This window comes from Sciurus vulgaris (genome assembly GCF_902686455.1).
Source record: "Sciurus vulgaris genome assembly, chromosome: 4".
Classification (NCBI taxonomy): Eukaryota; Metazoa; Chordata; class Mammalia; order Rodentia; family Sciuridae; genus Sciurus; species Sciurus vulgaris.
This window is the reverse complement of record NC_136464.1, coordinates 7,174,459-7,196,868: the sequence shown is the minus strand read 5'-3', so window position 1 is coordinate 7,196,868 and position 22,410 is coordinate 7,174,459. Positions and strand designations below refer to the sequence as shown.

Sequence of the window (22,410 nt, the reverse complement as noted above, 5' to 3'; positions counted from 1 at the left end):
TGAGTAGACGATTTCCTCTCTCAGGTGAGGACCCGGCACAGTAAAAGCCACAAGACAGGGAGCGGGCCCCCACAGATGCCACTTGCCAGTGTCTTCGTTTTGGACTTCCTCAGCTCCAGAACTCTGAAGTTCTGGAAGCATTTGGTGTTTCAGCTCCACAGACCCTGGCACCCCTTGCCACAGCAGTCAAAACGATGGGGACAGCTCCTTAGTCTCCGATTCAGGAGGTTTTGCAAATGTAGACCCCCACTCCCACCCCACTGGTGTGTCCGTGGTGGGGACTGAACACAAGGTTGGGACACAAAGTAGCATAAAAGGTGTACAGGAAACCCTCCCTTCCACACAGGTCCCCACCCAGCAACACCCTTCCTGAGATACACATTGAAGTTCTGCTCAGATTCCTGAGAACAGGCCTGTCCACCACCCAGCAAGATTAGAGAGCTCATCTTTCCCCACAGATGCCCAGCAGCCTGTCCCTGGGGTAAATTGGTCACACCCTGATCACATGCCCTCCGACTGTTCCAGGAGATCCACCTCTGTCCCTCAGGGCTGATGCAACACAGGGACCCTGGAGATTACACAGCAGCCTGGCTGTGGTTATCACAGTCCTTTCCAATGCCCTGGGGCCCTGTACGTGAAGCGTTTGGAATTTAAAAAGGCAATACACTGCTTATGCCATCTATCATGGTATACCCCCAGACAACCACTAATTTCAGAATAGAAAAATAAAGATAAGACTTCATACCAGAACATGTGATCATACTGACCCAACGGGACCAATGGAACAAATTTTAAAAAATAATAATTCAGGATAATAAGTTAGCACAGGTTAAATTCTAACACCTTTAAGAGGTTTTCTTTAAAGAATTTGGACACAAGACTTAAAAACTATGGATATGCAAATATTTTTTTTTTTCTTTCCAACAAAATCCTATCTAGTTTCTTAGGAGCTTTGATGTAGTGCCCCCTCCACCAAAAAACCAAAAATGAAAAACACCCTAAAATCCAAACAAAACCATAAAATAACCCTAAACACAAAGGTCTTTGTGGGCTGGAGATGGAGATTTAGCTCTGTGGTAGAGAGCTTGCCTGGGACAGGTGGGGTCAGGCCCTTGGCTTGCTAACCAGCATGCTCCCCCCAAGTGCAGACCCTGCAAGTTACATAGTATGTAAAGTCAAAGACCTTGGAAAGCAAGTCTTCCAGCATGTGGACTAACAATGCCAAAAGCCAACACACTACCAGGCCAAAGGGTGTCACAGCTAAAGTGGAAGCAGGCAACTTCAAGGTCACTTGTATGTTGGGCTCAAGCACCCTGAGTATTTTCACTTGCTAAACCTAAATATTTTTACTAGCTAAAAGCAAGGACAAAGGATCTAGCTGGGCACAGTGGCACACACTTGTAATCCCAGAGGCTCAGGAGGTGGAGGTAGGAGGATCACATGTTCAAAGCCAGCCTCAGCAACTTGGTGAGACCCTGTCTGGGGATGGAATCAGGGGGAGGAGAGGACAGAGGGTTTGAGCAGGAAGAAGTCATGATTTTTCTAACTGGTTGTTCCATTTGGGTCATGCTGAAAATTAAGGGTGCCTCTGCACAGGTGGCAGACAAGAAAATACTCTTGTTTAGAATTTTCACACATTTCAAAATAAGTATATAGTTTTAATAATAGACAAGGGGTGGATAAAGCAATTAAAGAAAACTTTCATTCAATTAAGAGGCAAAAAACTGACTCCTTTGTATTCCTGTTGTGTTTAGACTGAGGAATCACAGGTGCGCAGACGAACATTTGTTTTTCTGGTTCTCTACTGCGCTGGAATGAAAAGTTTGATTGGTGGCTGAGGAGCTGGGTCAAGCAGGGTAAAGGGATTAGTGATCTTGAACTCTGGGGACGGGAGCTTCTCCCTCGAACAGCTCATCTTTGGTTACATGAGCACTATGATTCCAGATTGTTTATATCTCAACAACTGGCCCCACACCAAGGAAGGACCTAGAATGTCTGAAAGTTTTCCTGCAAGGTCTGCAGGGGAGCTTCATTCATAAGGCTGTTGGGCTGGAGGTCACAAGGCTAGACCTGGACTATTTGTTAAATTATGATATATAATTATGCATACCATAATATTAAGACACAAATTATATGCTATGAACATATACTACAGAAAATGCCTTGCACAATATTAAAATATAAATTAAATTTGTTAAACTCAAGATTATTTAAGTCTGTGGCATGAGAAGATAAAACATTTTAAAGGCAACTTTGAATTATTTAGCATAATCTAACATATAAGAAATATACCTGTATTTAAATCTCATAAAAGCAATTATAAAAATTGCTTTCTTACTGAACTACAATGATGAAATCTTGAATTTTTAGAAAGCTTGAGTTAGGTGTTTTCTTTCCCACACCTCAGCAGAGAGATGCCCGACCGTATCTGTGGCTGCCAACCCTCTTTAGGTCCCAGGTGGCTCATCTCCTGACACCGTGAGTTCAGAATGCCTAACCAGGGTGCACAGTCCACAATTACTCAGAAACGAGGGCAACCGCCCCCACAGGCCCGCCCTTCTCCTGGTCCAGCCAGGGAGGCCTGCAGCCTGCTGCCCAGCGGTGGGGCCCTGTGGCCGGCAGAGGGCACTGTTCACCCTGCCTGGTCTTCCCCAGGCTGCAAGGTCCAAGCTGCTTCCTCATGTCAGTCCCAATGTTGGCTCCACAAGAATCCAGAGGAAAGAGCAGATACTGCAGGAGGACAGGCCTGAGGGAGTGGATGAGACGCCACATTCACCTCCACCTCAGCCAGGAGGCAGGAGGCACCACCAGCCTCCTGCTGGTGGGAGAGGTCCAGGGGTGGGAACAAGAGCAGGTGGGGAAGGGAATGCAGGACAAGGGGGAGAAGAGGTGGGTAAAGGGGCGGGGAAGCTCCTGTCCTCGGGTGTGGGGCTCCCCAACCCCAGGCTCCGCTTCTTAGAGATTGGTGAGCCACCGTGATGAAAAATGAGAACTTGGCAGCAAGAGAATCATAATGAGAGAAAACTGTGGCGGAGGGCTGTGCAGCTCCACAGGCCCAAGGAGGGAGGCTGGGGCAGGGCGTGCACCTGATAAACTGGCGACTGCTCTCGTCACCTCCATCCCCGAGATCTTTTGCTGTGAGACACGGATCACCTCAGAATACATCACTTTTTACCCTGGTAGACTCTGCTTTGGAGGGAGTTGAGGCAAAGAGGATTTTCCAGTCTTATTTAGGAATGCATGGAGGCCGGCAAGGCCTCTACCTGCCTGCTGACCAGAGGCTGACCCGCCAGGTTCCAAGAAGCCAGCTGCATCAGTGAGCTCACTGGTGCCCTTGCCACACTAGCAAGGAACCTGCATGGCACAGGAAAGGAGAAGCTAGTTTAGCTCACTGGCACTGCAGCAAGAGGGTCGCAGGTGCCACCCAATGCCCACACCTCCATAGGACAACTTTGCTCTCTGACCATCATTTCAAAGCCACAGTTGCCATTCCAACAGGATACCATTGGGTCCCCTGGCCGACTCCTGGTTTGACCTGACCAACCTTGCTTTTGGAGAGAAAGCCCCATACTTGAGATCCTCAGGGGCTCCTCTAAGCTCCATTCCACCTTCTCCAGGGGGCCCCTCCTGTTATGGCTCCACTGTCACGAGCACCTCCCACCTTTCTCCAGACAACCTTGTTTTGTTAAACCCTCTGGGTGGTTCCACTGTCTGGCCCGTTAGTGTGGACAACATGGTGGCCAAGGAGAGACTGACAGGGCGAGCAGGAATCATTCTGGTGTGCAGGAGGGGGACACTGGCTGGACTGGTGGTGAAGATAAGTTATCCACGTGAGCACTGGTTGGGGTTCTGTACCCCCTTTCAGAAATTAAGTCTGTGGAGAGCTTCTTTCAAAAACAAAACAGAAGGAAAAGTGCACTGCAAATGGGCCGCCTGTTTGAAGGGGCAGGGACCACTCTCCAGTGTTCAGTGCTGGTCAGGTGGCTGAATAGCCAGACAAGGACCCAAGCAAAGTCTCCAAGGAACCCTGTACGGACCCCACACCCTACCTGACATGCCCAGGCCAGGATGGCCACTGTATCTGGGCACCAGTTTCAGGCAGTGGTGGGACAGAGAGGTCCACAAGTCTGGGGACAGCCTGTCCTTCAACTGAGGTGCCGCGTGTGTACTAAGAAAGGCACCCAGCAGAGCCACCTCACAGCCCAGGAGTAAAGACTTCGTTTTATGATGACACATATCCCATAGTTGGACCTCTGCAAATATCCAGGTTCCATGGTTCTGATAATCTCCAAGTATTTCACCTGCTCCATAGTGCGCTCCAGTCCTGGGGTCTAATTCCACTTTAACATTTACCTACAGCCTGGAACATTCTGGACTCTAGGTAAGAAAGCCCTCAGTGGACAGTGGCTGCTGAACAGTGGCAGGGAGGTGACGCTTGGGGTGCGATTGACCGTGGGGCACAGTGGCTTGGATCAAGCACTTCCCCCACTGCTGCAAGGTTCAGAGGTGGGCTCGGGCAGTGATGGAATCCGGGTGGTTCTAACCCCACGGGGGATTAAGCCATTGAGAACTGAGTGGACTACTAGGAGCCGTGACCCAACTGGAGGAGATGGTCACGGGGGCCGTGTCCTAGAAGGGTGCATCTTCCACTCTCTCCACTTCTGGGCTGCCACTGACCAGCTGTCTTCCACCATAATGTGAGACCTGTGAAACTGTGAGTCCGAATAAATTTCCTCCTCTAAGTATTCTTGACAGGTATTATGGTCACAGGGATGAAAAGCTGACTGTGTCACAGGGTGGGAAACTGTCATGATGAGCTGGCCTGTACCCTGACCTTCCAGAGCAGGGTGACATGTTTGGATGATAAGGGCACATGGGGCACACCAGAACACCACCTGTTTAGATGATCATAGCTCATCTGTGCTCATGGCTGAGGATGAATTTTGCATAAAATCCTATTAAGGAGTACCTGGCAATATAAAAGCAACTTAAAAATCTGCTCTAAACTAATTTCTGGGGATGCTGTTCACATTGGAAGAAGCTCGGAGGACTTGCAGGATGACTGATTGCCAACGGTACATCCCTGAACTGGACACCAGGTGAGAACAGCACGGCAGGGCCCTGAACAGCTTCTCTGCGCGGCATTCCTGACCAAGCCTGCATGGCTACCTGAGCTCAGCGTCTGCATAATGCACCAAAGGACTCAACTAAAAGACCGTGGATCGATGTACATTCGCCTGAAGCCATGTTGACTCTCTCAGTCCCGGTATACATCTGGAGTCATGGACAGCAGCGATCGAGTTAGACGAGATGTCAGGGTGGGCTGTAACCCAATGACAGGGGTTCTCATGAAGAGTGAAGTGGGGGCCAAACTGTGGACAGGAAAAGGTTGATATGAAGCCACGGGGAGAAGATGGGCATCTAGAAGCCAAGGAGAAAGGCCTAGAAGAGTTCCTTCTCAGTCCCTCGAAGGAACAGATTCTTGGACCTTGGGTGCAGCCTCTAGGACCTGAGAGAGTCAACTTCCGAGATTCACGCTGCCCAACCTGTCCTTTCTCATGGGGGTGCAGGCAGACTCCTTGCTGCCTGCTGATAATGTCAGGGTCTACAGCTCGGAAGGAACACTCTGGGGGAAGCTCAGAGTCCCCAAGGTGGGAAAGTTGCCCATGGAGAAGGGACGAGCTCCTATGCAGTGTGATCTGTCAAGAACCAGGGCCTTCACAGACAGCACCAACTTACCCCAGCCTATCAGGAGACAGAGGGCCTTTAATTTCCAAAGGTGCCCTATGTGTAGGCTCATTCCCCAAATACAACACACAAAGGAAGGAAGGAAGACGCAAGATACTCATGGGTGGCTACTACATCCAACTGGCTGGACAGTCACTGGGGTCTGCTGGCCCACTCACCAACTTTAGTGCCCACCGTGAACAGGCTCCTCAGAGACTTGGTCCTGGGACTCCAAGGACAGGCAATGATGAAGTCCTTCCCTTCAGCGCAGTCTGGGGGCCTGCCCTTCTAAGCACACTAACCCGTGCTTAGATTTCTCCACCACAGAGCCACAGGTGGGAGGGAAAGGGTGGCAGCTGTGGAGCCCATGTGCAGGCCAGTGGGATCGGCCCAGAATCCCCATGTTCCAGGGGTTGACAGCCACAGAGGGCTGGGCTGGGCCTTGGAGTAGGGTGTGTCCTGCCCTTAGGGATCTGGGCTCCATGCTCACGGACAGGAGGAAGTTTTGCAACGCCCGGCGTGCTTCCACTGGGACCCCAGGTGCCGGCCATGCCCCCATGAGTGACAGGGCACTGAGGTGACTCTGGGACAGCCCCACACAGCCCAAGTTCCTAGGAGGTTCTGAAAGGAAACCATTTCTGACTCTACAGTCCCCGCTGGGCCTGCTCACGTTTCTGTTCCTCGGTTTAAAGGCCTGAACTCACACAACACAGCACCCAGCTGCTGACCCAAGGGCACTCGGTTCCTTGAAAACAGAATTTCCAGAAGAACAGGCCTAGTTCAACGGCGTCCTCGCGGTATCTCAGGAAAGGGGGCAGCAGTCCCCAAGGCTCCTGGGGTACCATGAGGGTTGGCTCTGGAGGACTGTGGCCCCCCTTCGAGGTCTAGTGCACTGCTGGCACTCAGAACAAGGGAGAGCCAAAGGACCACTGGAAGTGACCCTCTCCCTTGTCCTTGGAAACCACCCCCAGCACTGGTGTTTGCAGCGAACCCCCTGCACACCTGTGACCATGGTGCCCTTCATGTCGCCTCTGCCCTCTCCAGGTACCTCCCTGAGCTTTGCCCAAGGCAGGGCCCACAGGCATGTGCAGCTCTGGGGTGAGAGCCAGCTCGTCATTGAAGCTGGAGGAGTCAACAGGCTCCACCTCAAGGAACAGGAGGGGCACAGAGGGACCGTGGTTTATGGTCAATGATTTTGAAAGATCAAGGTCACACCCCTCTGGGCTTCAGGGACAGCATCTCAGTCTCTCCCGTCAAGGGGAGGGAAGGTCTCAAATGCTACCCCCAATACACCCTTCGGGCTGGCTCTAGGGATTAGCTGAGGGCCCAGAGGATGAGAGTGTCTGTAGATTTGGGAAGAGGGGGGACAAAGGGCAGCTCCACGTGGAGAAGCAGCAGTACCACACCCTTCTGGGAGGTAAGGGTGCTGGCCAAAGGTGGCCAATGCTTAGCAGAAACCAGCCTCTGCACTGGGGCTGTTGCTAAGGCTGCAGGGGTAGGACCAAATGACCTACCCAATTGCCAGGGTTCTCAAGACGCAGAAGCCCAGGAATTCGTCACTCTCTGCAGCAATCCACGGGGGACACAGGTGTGCCCACAGAGGACATGTTTACAGAACAGCTGCTGCTCAGGTAAGAGCCTTCCCTAGCGGCCTCCTGAGAGCTTAGCAAGTGGGCTCTGCCTGTCTCCCTGCTTGGGCAGAGCCGTCCTCACTGGGAGCTGAAGAATTAGTACCCTCCACACGGAACAGGTGGAAGAGGCGCTGGGGTGTCACTTCAGGGATGGGGTTAGAAAGGACTGGCCTGCTCGTTCCCCACTCTAAGGGAGACCAGCTGCCCTCTGAAGACCATGCAGCCACTCACCAGTGGGGACTAAAACCCAGTTCAGCATTCCCACGGGACCCAATCCTCCCCATCCCTCCATCAGATGAGACCCTAACTCTGAGTGACGCCTAGACAGCAATGCCACAGGGACCCCAACCATGGCACCTGGCGACGCTGTGCAAACTCCCGACCCAAGGAGCCAGAAGACAACATGGTTGCAGTTTTAACCTCTAAGTTCTGAGGTGACTGTTCGCTTGGCAATAGATAATACAGACCTTTATGCAGCCTATCAACTTCCGCTGGCCAGTGACGGAACGCGGCTCAACAGATGAATCCACTGACGCACGGGCCATGCCGGCACCAGGGTCAACCACCTGCAGGCCAGAGAACACCAACAAACTCACCGAAACCTGTATCGAGCTGCCCAAGCCAATGCTGCCTGTGATCTCCCCCCGGACAGCGCCTGGACTGAATCCCATTTTCCTGACACCAGTGATGTTCACACCCAGAGATCACAAACTTTATTTTCGTGTACCCAGACGCTCGAATTCCAGGGCTACACTCCACATACAGTTAACTAAGGCGCCCTGGGGCTCTCAGTCGGTCTCCTGAGCAGCAACAAATCTGGGGGACTTAAAAGACCTCTCAATGCACTGGCCCCACATTAAGACTGCGCCTCCCAGGCCACCCTTTCCCGGGTAATTCACTGGGGAAACAGATCCTCTGGTCCTTAAGCACAGCTATTAAACCCAAGCTCTCCAAGTCAGACAAAAAGAGGATGCGGGTCAACATTTAAGGTGGTCTGCAAACACTTGCGGGGCACAGATGCCACCTATTCCTGAGATGGGAAACGACCGATGTGTGCTCTGAGATGTGAACAGGCCCCCCCTGGAGCCCCAGAAGCAGAGAAGCCTCGGATCGCAGCTGCTGACGCACGTGATCACGCACGGGTGCACACAAACGCAACCATAAGCATGAAGGCCGCTGCGGCCCCTGCACTGAAACCATGTAACCATGGTTTCTGGGGCCTCGAGATTCCAGAAGTCATCACATCCAACTGCTCTTTCACACAAGGAAACGGAGGCTCAGCAAAGCCCGCTTACCCCAGGCCATGTTTCTGTTGGTTCTCTAGGACCCCAGGTACAACCCCTCCGCCCCCAGAACAGCCCTGCAGAGGCTCACTGGCACAAAAGCCTGGAAACCGAAGAGCTAGGTTGAGCTACATCCGCCAGGTTGCTCGGTGAAGTCTCATTGGCCAAAGCCTGCAGTCCCTAAACCTCTCAAAGGCTGTGCTCTCCAGACCAGAAGAGAACAGGTCAGAAAACTCATCAAAAAGCAAAGCACAGAGAGCTAGGGAGACACAGGGGCTCCCACAGAGGGGGACTGCAGGAAGAGGGAGTTTCTGGTGCCCGGTGCTTAGTGTGCAGAGACCCAGCTCCACGTGGCTCCGAGAGTCAATTCCCGAGACACACAGGCAGCCCTGGAACACGCTGCCGTGCTGGCCCCAGCAGACACAGCATCTGCACTGCAGACAGGCAGCTTGGTTTTCACACCTGTTCTGCAAGCAAGTCACCCAAACTCAGCAGCTGTCAAGAAAGAGGTACCCCTCCCCACCCGGGCACTTTTAAGGAGAGCAGACCATTGGCTCCGAGGAGCTGGAAGGGGTCTGTGGGAGGCTGGTTCCCTCTGGGGCTTGGCAGCTCTTGTCCGTGTATTCACCTCGTGAAAAAGCTAAAAGCCAACTCTTCCTGCCTCTGCTTCGGCTGTGGCACCAGGGCAGACTGCAACGTGCCATCCTGGACTAGGGGACGAGTTGCTGAAACTCCTGTGGCTCAGGGCCTCCAACCTCTTCACTCCATGTTGCCATGGTAATGACTTGCTCCACAGGGTATGCCTGCTGGGGACCCACTGCCCTCTGCACATCCCTGCTCCTGAGGATTGGCGAGCAACAACCAAAGCGCACACGTATCTGGACACAGCTGCGGTGTTTTCTCCCATGACCCGCTGGCCCTCAGTGCCTTCCTTGTGCCTCTCCATCCCACCTCTTCGTGGAAAAGGCCAGCTTCCTTCTACTCATGGGAACACCATAGGATCTGGGTCAGGCTCCAAGTCTCACACCAGGTCCAGGGCCAGAAGCAAGACCGAAAAGGCAGAAGATGGAACAATCTGGGGGGCGGGCTCACAAAGGGTTAAATGGATCTTTAAAAACAAAACATGAGAAAACAGCTCCAATTCAGTTAGATGAGGTCAGCGAGTATGAGGCCTAATGACACGTGTAAGAAAAAACATCTGTCAGTGTCAAAGGTCGGCAGGAAGTGAGTGGGTCTGGGCAGCTCCGACTGGCTGGACACATGCTCCTAGAAAGAGACACACATGGCTTAACTTAGCCCTCAGGGAACAACAAACCCCTTTCAATTGTCCCGAGCAGGCCGGCCTCCGCCTCCAGAGTGGCAGAGGACCTGGACTGGCTCTTTGTTCACCGCCCCATGGAGGCCAAATCCTTCAGAGCAGCCTTCGGGGAACAGGCAGGCCGCGGTCACTCTCGTAGGAACACAGCAAATGCCTCAATAAATCCATCATCACAAAAACCAAAACAAGAACTCCTTTGGAAAAACAGGAAGTGCTGGAACACGGTTCGGCTTAAAACAGGGCGGCTGCACCGGGAGCCCAGGGCGGCCTCCGAGCCTCTGCGCCGACTCACCTCAAGCAGCTCCTACGGAGCCCAGGCCGCCCCCAGGAGGAAGGGGCCTGGCCTTTGTTCCGCTCTGACACAGGTCACAGGTCTGGGTCTCGGCCAGTCCTGCTTCCCGTCCACAGGCCCTGGGGAAGGCCTCCAGGGAAGCCAGGAACGAGGCCTGGCGCTTTCTATAAACTGGGGCCTTTCAAGCCCAGGGTCTTCTGGCTTTGGTGTCTGCCTGCCCCCTGTGGACAGCTGCAGCTCTACGGACGCCCTGGCGGCTAGGTGGAAACTGCGGGGAACACAGCGAACTTCCCCACTGTGCGGTGGGAAGCAGGGTGCCAGGAAGGCAGCAGGTTCCCATTTTTCCCAAAGGCACCCGCTTTAAAGGGCACAAGCACAGGAAACCTCCCAAGAAACCTCAAGTGTCTTCCACAGACCAACTGTGCACACAGCGTTGTGCTCCTTACGCTGGCTCCTGCCAGCTGTGCCCAGCTGTCCCCTCCTTTCCCACGGGCTTTGTTTTGTTTGTTTTTTAAATAATCACCAAGGGTCCTGAGGGCAGTGTCAACCGCACAGCAGGTGTGTACCCATACACCCTGGGTGCAGTGTGGACAGCAGAGAATCAAGCCAGCTGACCTGGACATTGAGAGCCCAAGGCCCCACAGTGAACTGCCCAAGGTCAGGCTGCTCACAGTGACCTTAAGGAAAGACAGAAGAAGGTTCCTGCCCCCAAGAGCTGCTGCAGGTTCACCGGGAGAGCTGTCTGGGACCCTGCATTAAATTACTTTTCCCTCTTATGAAGACGTCAATTCTAAAGGGAATCAAAGTTTGTGCTGGCCGGGTATACTGACACAGGGCGGTAATCCCAGCCACTCTGGAGGCTGGGACAGGAGGATAGCAAATCACAAGTTCAAGGCCAGCCTGGGCAATTTGGCAAGACCCAGTCTCAAATCAAAGAAGGTGGAGGATGTAACTCAGTAGTAGAACACCCCTGGATTTAGTCTCCAGTGTAGACACAAAAGGGAGGGAGGGAGGGAAGGAGACGGGCCGGCAGGTAGGCAGGCCAGTCAGTCATTTGGTCCAGGTTTAGTAGAAAAGAAAATGTAGGCAATGCTGGGTGCTTCAGAATTTTAAGAAGCTTGTTGGTTCACAGAGAAAATCAGCTGAAGGGAAAGGGTAAGACGCACACAATTCAACGAAAGAAACGTGGATTTATAGTCCGTCATCAGGGATGTGGAAAACGTTGAGAAATGGGGGCGGGGGATAGGGGAGGTAGAACTTTGAGAACTAAAATGGTTCAGGTGAAGCGTGGCTTGGACCTTGGCCTTGCCACCACCCAGCCATCCTGATCCACGCACGTCCTGGACGCTAGTGAAGTGGCCGGCCTGACATCACCACGCCCTTTACCCATGACCTCAGAGGGGGCCTTCCAAAGGCGTCAACTCTGCACCACCAGGGCGAGGCCCTTCTACCGGCAGCCTGCCTTTGTCAGGCCCTCTGGGGGCCAAGAGGGGTGTGTTGGCGGACACTCTCCCAGGACCTCCCAGGTTAACCGGCTGTCTTGCCCGGGTTCATCCTCCCAGGGGCTCTGCGGCTCCGGGTCTCTTGCATGTAACTGAAGCCGTCATACCGTGGGCGGAACGTGAGACTCGCACCCAACTCCATTCTTTTTTAGTGAACAATACGGAGAATCTGAGAACACGTGACCACGCAGCTGATCCGCACAAGCATTCCCCACAGCCATTTATTTTAAGGCACTAAGCGCTATTTTTACACTCCACAGAAACACTGCCAAGGGAATCCACAGAGGAAACCGACTGCGCTTCAGCCGCCCAGGCTATGCCAGCTTCGCACTTGCACAGAACCAGCGATCATGGCGCACTCTGCCACCTCCCCGCAGAGACAGTATCACAGCTGTAGTCACTGGACGTTGTTTGATATCAAGTGTTAAAAAAAAAAAAAAAGAGAGAATGTTGCAAGTGGCTTTAAAATGAAAACACAGGCTCTCTTCCCACCACCGTCCAGGACGTCCCACCTGCAACCTGGTTGTGAGCAAGCGACAAATGTGAAATTCCCCGGCGGACGGAACTGGAGAAGCCTGGGTCCATCAGGGAGGGCTCCAGAGTTTCGCCCCCTGCCTACCGTTCTTGGTTCTGCAGTCGAGGAAAGGCTGACCCTCGCAGCCCCACCCAGAGGGCGTGGAGCCAGCCCAGGACGGCCACAAGGCTGGAGGTCCTGGCTGACCCATGCAGGCAGCAGGCTCGGGTGAAGGGAGGAGGGAAGAGGGAAATGCGGTTGACGGTTGCATCCCCGCCTGTTCCAGAATCTTCTGGTTGGCCCCGGAGGTGTGCCCGAGGATGCCCAGCAGCCAGCGCCTATTAGAGCCTGCTTCCCCCGGTCCTGAACTCTCCCAGGAATCCTGCGTCAGTAAACAGCCCTGGAATGTATCATTTTATTTGCACTCAAAACATCCTTTCTGGGCCCAAACTAACAAGCTGAGCTTACTATTTTGACGAAGGCCTTGGCATTGTTTGGGAATGTTTTCGGGGCTGAGCACACACTACAGCGAACATCTTTTCCGCTGCTAGGACAGCAGAGCAGAGCGTGCTTCCTGCCAGCACTTCCAGCGGAACTGCCCCCTCTGGTGGAGCCACTGGCAACAGGCACCCTGGCTCCAGGGAACTCTGACGGGCATTGGAGGCCAGTACCTACACTATCTTTGAGGGTGGCTCCTTCAGCAGCCTCCCACCCTTCACACCCCAGCACCCTGGGGAGGGGGCAGAGCCTCCTAGGCCTGTCCTCAGCACCCTGCCCATATCACTGAATCTTCCCAATAGTGCTAGAAAACAGGCACATTATAACATCAAAATGGCAAATGTGTTGCCCAGGGCATGGAGCAACTTGTTCAAGGAGAATTACGGTGTAGATGTGAGGTGGCCCCAAAGGCTCGTGCATGAGACCATGCAAGGAAGTTTAAAGGTGAAGTGACTGGGTCAGGACAGCCTTAATCTAATCAGTGCATTAACCACTGGTAGGAATTCACTGGGTGGCCACCAGCAGACAAGGTGTGGTGGAGGGGGCGGTACTGGGGGTGTCCCTTGTGAGCAGAACTCCAATTCCTGTGCCACGTCCTGAGCTGCCTTCCTCCCCCACATCCTCCCACCACTACCTTCTGCCTCACCTCCGGGCCCAGAGCAACGGAGCTGGCCAGCTATGGGCTGAGACCTCTGAAACGGTGGATGCTATATCAATTTTTCCTCTAAAATCGTTCTTGTCAGGGTTTTTGGTCATGGCAGCAAAAACAAACAAAAACGAACAAAGCCCCCCCCCCCAAAAAATCCCAAAACGACAACAAAAAAATGCCCCCCCAAAACCCCAAATCCACAACAACAAACTTGATTAAAAGAGAGACCATGAGGGGTAAAGTAGGCCCGAAGCCAGGCTGTCCAGCTGTGTCTACATTCAAGGGCCTTGATCACTCCTAAATTCACACACATTTTATTACGTATATTTTAAATGCTAAAATGAGAGTGTTCTCCCACGAGGGCAAAGAGGGAGGGCCGAGTGAACTTGCAACTGCCCACAGAGGACAGCACAGGAGCAGGTGGGCCCAGAGTTTGCAACCCTCAGTTCTTGATAGTGAGAGAGAGGGCACCCTAAGCAGAGGGGTGTGCTCACAAAACCCCCGGCTTTGTTAGTCTTTTAGTTAGGACGATGCTTTTGCTACTTTATATTTAAATAAAGGATGCCAATACCTAATCTTTCCAGATTTCAGAATTTCAGGCACAATAAAAAGCCTTTTGAGAATGCCAAAGCCTTGGCCCACATCTGCTTCACGTTCTGCCTATACACTGATGAAATGAAATGGGGCTGGGACTTGCCTTCCAATCACCTGGTGGGGCCCGTGTGTGCCGAGTCACGTGAGGTTGCCGTCAGTCAACTGCTGAACCTGGCCAGCGGGCACGCCTGCTTTTGTACATTTGCAACTTTCCATACAGCATCATTACTTTTCTAAAGCTGTACATCTGCACAATGGGGACAGTGCCATCTACTCTGTAGAATTGCCAGAAGACGCAGCTTTATGCAAACGGCCACTGCTTTTGCAGCTCTTCTAAGAGGTCAGAACATTGAGCAAGGCCTACTGCACACCCGTTTTTCTGGTGGTTCTAAGGGAGGACACCCGAACAGATGTTCGGGTCATCTCCGGCTTCCGGACAGCAGGCCAGTCCTCTGCATTAAGAGAGCTTTGGACTGGAAGGACACTGTGAACCCCAAACCAGTAATGCCCTGGGCACCAACGCACAGCATCAAGTGGCAGCGAGGGTCTGGACCTCTGCAGCCACCACGTACTGTACTACGAGCGGCCATTGTTGGCTGAACCAAGAACAATGGGCAAACGATCACATCATCCTTCTGGTTACAGAGTGATCTGCAAAGCTAAGTGCATGCTACCCAGAGTCCATCTTCCTTTCTGCTGTGGAAGGAACCCGGTGAATTGCCGTGGTGGGTAAAAGCATACTTGAGAAATGAGGGTCGTTTATTTATCTGCAAGCCACATACGTGTGTTTCACACATGCATCACGGGGCCTATTCCACCTCAGCCAGGAGCGAGAATCCGCCCACAGCCTGGGCTCTGGCCACGTGAGAAACCAAGGAGAAGACGCCGAGGCCACCCAGGATAACCCCCAAACACGGCAACCTGCTCCCCAGGCCTTAAATGGGATTCCTTCTTGCTGCAGGAAACTGTTAAGTTCCTTTCAATGTACACAAAACCAAGGCAAATCTCTCGTCCTTTGGCTTCCCTCCAGTAGTAAAAATTAATTGCCACATAAAATTGCTGATTCCTAGCAAATGAAGCTATACGATTTATCAACTCACGGATGGCGCAAGCTCAATAGTGGTTTAACTACATCACCTGAATTATGGCTGTGTTTTCTACCAGTGACAGCTTTACGGGGGATATAAGTTTAGCAAATTCATTCACGTAGGACAAACTCCCAAAGTAAACAAAGGCATTAGACAGAGGCGGCTCCCTGTGGCTTTGTCCCTCTGATTCTCAGCCAGTACCAGGAGGCTGGACTCACCCCTGGGCCTTCTCTGACCAAGCTCCCCCGTGTTGGGTACCAGGCACTCGCTACCCCGCCAGACTCCAGCACCGCCTTACCAGGGGCCCCTACCCCAGGATGACCCCCTAACCCTCAGCACGGTAACTTCAGAGCTTGTCATTTTATTATCCGATGCAACTTTGTATAAGAATTCAATTACTTGAGATGCTCCGAAAGCAAATCGCTGCCAGTAGTTCACGTGGTACAGCAGACACTTGATGGGGATCTGCTCCCTCTACGCTAAATGACGGGCAGCGCCCAGCTTTCCAAGAACACAGGCCACCTTTGTTTTACTGGAGTCATTTGACTGAGAATGGACATCCCTGTCATTTTGTGGGTTTTTGCCCCTCCTATTTTCCTTGTCCTTTGTCCCACGTCTGTTAGACAACATAAAGTCGCTCTTTCTAAACTGAACGCGACCTCGGACAGGGAGATAGTCACCTTCTGGTTCCACAGTTCCTAGAACAGGCCAGCCCTTCTTCCACTCTTCAAGCTCGGGTCTCCAGAAAAACACCTTTGGGAGGAACCCCTAGAGGAACAGCAGCCTCAGCAAAGACGCCGCGAGGGTCCCTGGTCCGTCCTCAAAGGAAAACAAAAAGCTGTGGCTCTTGGGAGAAGCACCCCGATTTTGAGAATTTCAGGCCCATTAAGAACTGCTTTATCCGCCCTTGGGGAGGGGCCTGGCGGATGCCTCCTTAGCCGGAGCTTGGAACAGACTCACGGCCAGCGAAGTGAGTTCAATGGCTGAGGTGAGGTACCCTCCACCGGGGCCTCATAACCCAATTCAGAACTCTTTAGAGAGAGCACAAGCCTGGTTCAAGTCTGCTCTGTCTTCTACCTGAGGCGATGCCTGGAGGCGGCCCCAGAACCCTGGTTTGAAGAACCCGAGACAATGCGACTCACAGAAGAAAGTCACAGGTCATTAACCTGCCTGTGGATTTTCCCCACTTCTGGACATTCCAATCTGTCCCTCTGTCAACTCCAGACTCCTCCTCTGAGGATGTGGAGACTCTGCCCACTGTTTGTGGTCAAAGTCACAGGAAGAGAGACCAAGAATGCAGCCTTTCTGGTTTGGTCACTTACCTCAAAGCTGGTTTTGTTCTTTTCTTCTTCCTTGGCCAGGCTGTGCATGTTTAGGATTCTCGTTTCCCCACCTCACTGGTTTTACTACTCAATGAGCAGAGACTATTCCCTCATGATTATCTTAAACACGCCCACAGGTCACCACACTACTGTGCACAGAACACGAAATGCCCAGGAGAAGTCTCAGCTGGTGATGAAATGTGTGCCTCTAGAAAACACTCTGCTCCCCCTGCCACAGGACCACCGAGCCACTCTGTACAAAGGCCATGGGCGACGAGGCTACCTCAGACAGGGTCCTTGGGACGGGGCTTGCTGCATGCGCTCTCTCCCTGCCAAGGAGGCCAGGCCCTCAGAGCCAAAAGGAAGCCCTGCGACTGTGGCCTCTGCTCCACCTCGCGCCCACCCAACCAGGACCTGTTCACCTTCGATGACTTAGTGCCCTGCACACTTGAGGTTTGCGTACGGTTTTCTGGATGTGTGAGACTCTTTGAAGAGCTGCAAAGCATCCGGAGGAAAGCCAATGTTTGGATTCAACCGTGCCTAGCACACGGGGCAACTCTTACAGCTGGCAAGGTTTCACACTTTCTCCTTTAAGGAAATTTTTACTTAAAAAGCATGCACAAAAGGCCATCTGCAAAACCCCAGAGCCAGTCTAATGATGCATGAGAAGAGCAGCACCCGCCAGTAGGCACATGACACAGAGGTCACCAAAAATGAAGGAAGTCTGGGAAGCCCAAGAGGGACCTTGGGACACATGAGCCCTAAATGTGATGCAGGGTCTTGGTTGGGATCCTGGGACAGGAAAAGGGCCTTAGGTAACTGAATAAAATCCAGACTTCAGTTAGAAATAACGTATTGACACTGGTTCATCAGTAGCAGCAAATGCATCACACTGACGCGAGGTGTTGATTGGGGATTGGAGGCAGGCAGTAGGTGCAGTCGCCAAACCATGCTCTTAACTGTTCTGCAGTTCTACAGCTGTTCTAAAAACAGTACGTCTGTAAAAGAGAAACAGTCGCTTTTATATATGACACACATCAAACCTCTCACCATGTCAAAAGCCTGTCACAGCTACTGAAGCACGGGTCCTTCAGCTCAAGGACAGCCACTCCATACACGGGGCCCAGCTTGCCACCCCAACCTCAGAGACAGCCAAGGGTAGTGCAGGGTCAGTGTCAGGGTCAAGGCCCAGGCGAGTGTGGGCAGGCATCCTGAGAGGGCCGATTCCTTGGTGGGCTTCTCACCTACCCGCTTCACAGGGTCCGTTACTCTGGCAACGTGTCCCTTGGTGCCAAGCAACACTGGACTCGTACCAAGTCCTACAGCCAGATGGTCCTCAGCCCAGCTGGTGTGTCCAACAGAAAGCCAGGAAACAGTGAGAAGGGGAGTCACCAAAGGTGACTTTCCCACCTACATGGGCTCCACTGACCCAAACTCCAGGGGATGCTAGAAGCTTCATGGAGAAGCCAGAGCTTTCTGCTCCAATGACCTTCTTGGACTGTGGAGGACACATCCCTTCTGAGCAGATGTGCACTGAACCCCTGCTAGACAAAGGACTAGCGCTGCAGAATGACCACCCCCAACTCTCCAGCTGTCTACGTCAAGGAATCCAAACTATATACAAAGTCAGGAACACGAGCCACAGGAAAGCAACGTTTGCTCGTACAACTCCCAGTCCCCTTTATCAAACTTTTAAGTTATAAAAGCCTAGAAAGCAAAGAACATCATATCCCCATTTTGATAACCTCAGGTTTAGTCATCAATTAAAACAAAAGAATGTCCATCCAGAAGACAGGCTGCTGCACAAGGAGGGTTCCCCAGTGGTCCTTGGGTGGGGGACGCCCCAGGCAGCTGGGATGTCCTGGACCTGCACCTGAGGCCCCTGCATCTCAGGGGCAGGCTTTTCCAACAGGTGGTCCCCCTCAGCAAGCACACCAAGCCCATTTCCCTCTACACCAGCAGTCCAGGGCTCTCTGGACGGAGGTGTCAACTTAGGCCACACAGCCTCATCTCTGATCCTCCAGGTCCCAAACGGAGGCAGGGAGATAAGCCACAGGATGGAATGGAATGGGGCCTGTGCGGGGCTTGGGGCGGACGGGTGCCCCATCCTCCCCCGGGCAGCCTCAGGCGGCTCGCTTCTGGACTTTCCTGAGAACAAGGCTCCTCCCTGGCCTGCCCTGGTGCCAAATGACTACCTTCCGCACACCCCTGGCCCACCCGTCACAGTCGGCGACCCTTCTGATGGTGATTTTCTGAGTTTTTAAGTCCCCAGATCAAATTCAGGATGAGTCTAATCCATTACACACCCCAATGCTGAATTTAACAAAAAACATCACTTGTTCAAAGTTCCCACTTAAACCTTATCTGCTAATGTTAAATTCCCAAACCAGGACCTGGTCACTCTGGCTGGTCCCCACATTTCATGGTAGTTCATACAGAATATCTGATGGATTGATGCCAGAGGAAGCAGAAAAGAAACCAAAAGATGTGAAATTATTTCCTTTTCCTCACCATTAAAAAAAAACAAAAACCAAAAAACTGAGAATTAAATCATATAAAAGAAGTTAGCCTCTCCAAACAACTATAATCTTCAGTTAACAACAATACTTCAACACTGTCTCACTGGGTGTAGTGAACACGTCATACTAATGTAAGAGGGGAGTGGTATACGGAAATCATTATGTTATTAAAATTTTTCCTGTAAATCTAAAGTTGCCCTAATACAAAATATACTAAAATTATTTTTTGGTAGTAGGGGGATTGAGCTCAAGGGCACTTTACTACTGAGCCACATCCCCAGCCCTTTTTTATTTTGAGACAGGATCTTGCCAATTTGCCGAGGCCTTGCTAATTGGCTGAAGCTGGTTTTGAACTTGCAATCCTCCTGCCTCAGCCTCCCGAGCTGCTAGGATTACAGGCTGCAAGCACCACGTCTGGCTTAAACATTCCTAATCAAAGAAAAACTACCCCATGCCCCTCGCCTTGTAGTCATGCCAGGACAAAAGCCCCTGTGTACAGCGCGTCCTCCCCGCCCCCACTTCTGAGCAGACTTGCTCGCTCTCCATTGTGTTGAAACAGTAGTCCCTCCACATCCTGCTGCCTCTGTGTCCCAGGCCAGGGCCTGCAATGCCCCTGCAGTTGGCGCCCCTCACCTGGCAGTGTCTCTGCTAAAAGGGGAAGGGACATTTGAGGGAAGGCCTTGTAGAGGCTCTCAGGCAGTCCTGGGCATGGGACCAGGGGCCCACAAGGATCCAGGGGCATGACAGAGAAACCAGGAGACAAAACTCAGAACACTGGTGGTGTGAGCTGCCTACCGAGGAAGGGGCAGAGCCTGCTAGCAAATCGGCCATGTGTGTAGTGAGCTTGAGCCCAAGTGGGACAGGAAATCAGTTCAACATGCACAAGATTCACACCCCAACTGCTGGAACAAGGTGAGGGGAACCCACCCCAAAAGTGAACTAAAACCAGAAAGAAGGCAGTAAAAACTTACAAGACTCAAATTAAAACAGAGCAAATGGCCATGACAGCCAGCCAAGGAGCCAGAAAATGGACTAGTCCGCCAGGTTTCAAGAGCTGTTTAGAAAAGCAGACTCACCAGGGCCACTGAGGGAAATGATGGCAAAATAAAACCCTGAGCCAACAGACAATAAATCTCCAAAGCCACAGTTAATGGTCCAATAATTTTTTTCCTTCAATAACAAAAGAATCAGCAAAATCAACGTCCCAGATACCCAGAAACGCATACCACCGTGGCCTAACACTTCCCAAACAGATAAACACCTTTGCAAATATGGCTACCAAATGCTACAAGTTCAAAAACAGAGTATGAGAACAGGAAGCAATCTGGCGATTTTCACCGAGGACAGGCCAGAATAGTCAGCTGCACACACATGCAGCAGGCAGAGCGTGTGGCAGAAGACAAAAGGTCAGGAAGGCGCCTCCTCCTCCTCCGCCGCCGCCTCCTCCAAGTGGCCGAGGGGCCTGCCCAGGCCCTGGACAGCCATATGACGACAACCCCTTAGGCCTGGCTAGGGGCTTCCCTGGTCAGACACTGAACAGCCAGAACACAACCTGCCTCTGGCCCAGATCCATCCTGCAAGAAAAGGCAACAGGGGAGAATGACAGGAAGAGAACAGCAGATGCCAATTCCTGGGGTCCCTCATGGCTGCTGGGGAAGGAACCCGATGCTCTTCACTGCTGGCCAGCAAATGGAGGTGCTGACCCTGGCGATACAAACAGAACAAGGTACAGGGGCACAGGCTGTGCAGGGCCTGAAAGCGCTAGTGCAGAGAAAGGCGCTGGAGATTCGGAGTGTTCCCCTGGATGTGTGCTTCAGGACTACTTATTTTACAAGGCCCCAAATCATTAACAAAACGGTTGATTACAGTTCTGGCAATCATTATTTAAGTCATTACTTAGACTGTTGGATGCAATAAATAGAGATATGACAGAATGGCAGACAGCTGAGATTCCACCTCCAGAGCCCGAGAACACAGTGTCAGGGAAGGAACAAAGCCGTGGTGGGGGCCACATGGGCTCACCCAGTCTTCAGATGTGAACTGAGCCGGGAGACAGATCATTCTAGGACGTCTTCCTGGGTCTGCCACTGCAGGGGCCGCTGTGCCCAATTTTTACATAGTTCCCCGTCTTTAATTCTAGTCTTGGTTATGTACATTTAGGAGCTCAAAAATACTCGATTCCTCCAGTGGAACCACACTGTTTTTGAACTGGTTTTTAAGTGTAAAAAGAACATGTTAATGAACTAGAAATCAATTTGTATGTAGCAAACACTTTTCGGGTGGCAAACCAAGGGCCTTGATTCATAACTGGGTGTACACACAGTGTTGTGGCTCTGACAGATCAGGTTTACCAGAAAGATTCTCTTAGAATATCAGGTCATTAGTAGGTAAGAAATTAAATGCCAGCACTGAGGCTTCCTGCTGTGTGGTGACCCAAGACAGAAGATTCCCTGCAGCCAGGGTCTGGCCCTGGGCTGGAGGGTGTGTGATGTCATCTGTCCGGGACAGGAGGTTCTGTTCTTACCCACTGCAGCCCAGATGTGGAATTCCTGGACCCTGATCCTCAGATTCTCCAGGCAACACTGGATGCCGAGGATGTTCTAACACCATGCCACATGCCAGAGGCACTGCTGATGTTGAGCTGAATAACTGGGGTGGGGGCTGTGCCGGGCACTACATTATGTTCTATGGCATCTCTGGCCTCCGCCCACAACATACCAATAGCCAACTAACAGTGAACATGCCAACTAACAGTGAATCCAGGCATTGCCAAAGTCCCCTGGAATCAACAGGGCCACAAAGGTCTCACTAACAATATGGTGAGCTCAGTGACGAATACAGTTCAACAATTTGGGTGACAAGGGATTCCCTACACATGGCTGGTCACAGGAACCTTGCCAGCAATGATCTGTCAGGGGTGCCATAAAGACCAAGCTGGGAGGTGTCCTCCAGTGACCACAGACCTGTGAACACTGAAGTCAGGGTGGCCTAAGAATGTGAAATGTGCAACATGACTCTGCCAACACCTCCAGTAACTGTTCCTGTCCCTTTAAGAACACTTGGTACTACGTCCACTACCCTGGCATCAGCATGTCACCAGAAGCTGTTCCTTCCCAACAGCTATAGGTTCAACCGGGAAGAGAGGTCTAGTAGGTGAGATGTCAGGGCCACACAGCTGATGTTGCCCAAACTGGAATGGTCTCTTTGGGAATGGCCTGCTACCCTCAGGCACAGAGTCCACTTGTCAACCTCCCTGCAATTGGACATTCTTCCCAAGACCACAGCCAGCCCTATCTCCCACAGCCATCAGTGCCTGAGGTACTTAACCAGGAGGGATGTTGACCTGGCTGTCCCTTCTTCTAGCTGCCACTTAGTCCATCTAGAAATGGTGGCCTTCTCAGGGTAGGCCTCTAAAACCATAGCTAGGTGCCTGACTTGTGTCCTAACTCCAAATTCTGACCCATTTACAGAGA

The 22,410-nt window shown here is 52.2% G+C and overlaps 1 protein-coding gene and 1 long non-coding RNA gene across 11 annotated transcripts in view; one reads left to right on the top strand and one right to left on the bottom strand.

The window, feature by feature from the left end:
- Nucleotides 1-22,410, bottom strand: part of CTBP2 (C-terminal binding protein 2) — a 146,244-nt gene that overhangs the window by 48,722 nt on the left and 75,112 nt on the right. The window contains exon 4 of one of the 10 annotated variants that reach the window (XM_079137779.1): nt 7,826-7,924. The exons of the other annotated variants lie outside the window; for them this stretch is intronic. The gene's annotated coding sequence lies outside the window, so the exon portion shown is untranslated. The remainder of the gene's footprint in view (nt 1-7,825; nt 7,925-22,410) is intronic. 10 annotated transcript variants of the gene reach the window in all.
- Nucleotides 11,757-13,554, top strand: LOC306659887. Its single transcript, XR_013763479.1, has 2 exons — nt 11,757-13,300; nt 13,442-13,554. It is a non-coding gene; the product is annotated as an uncharacterized lncRNA (long non-coding RNA).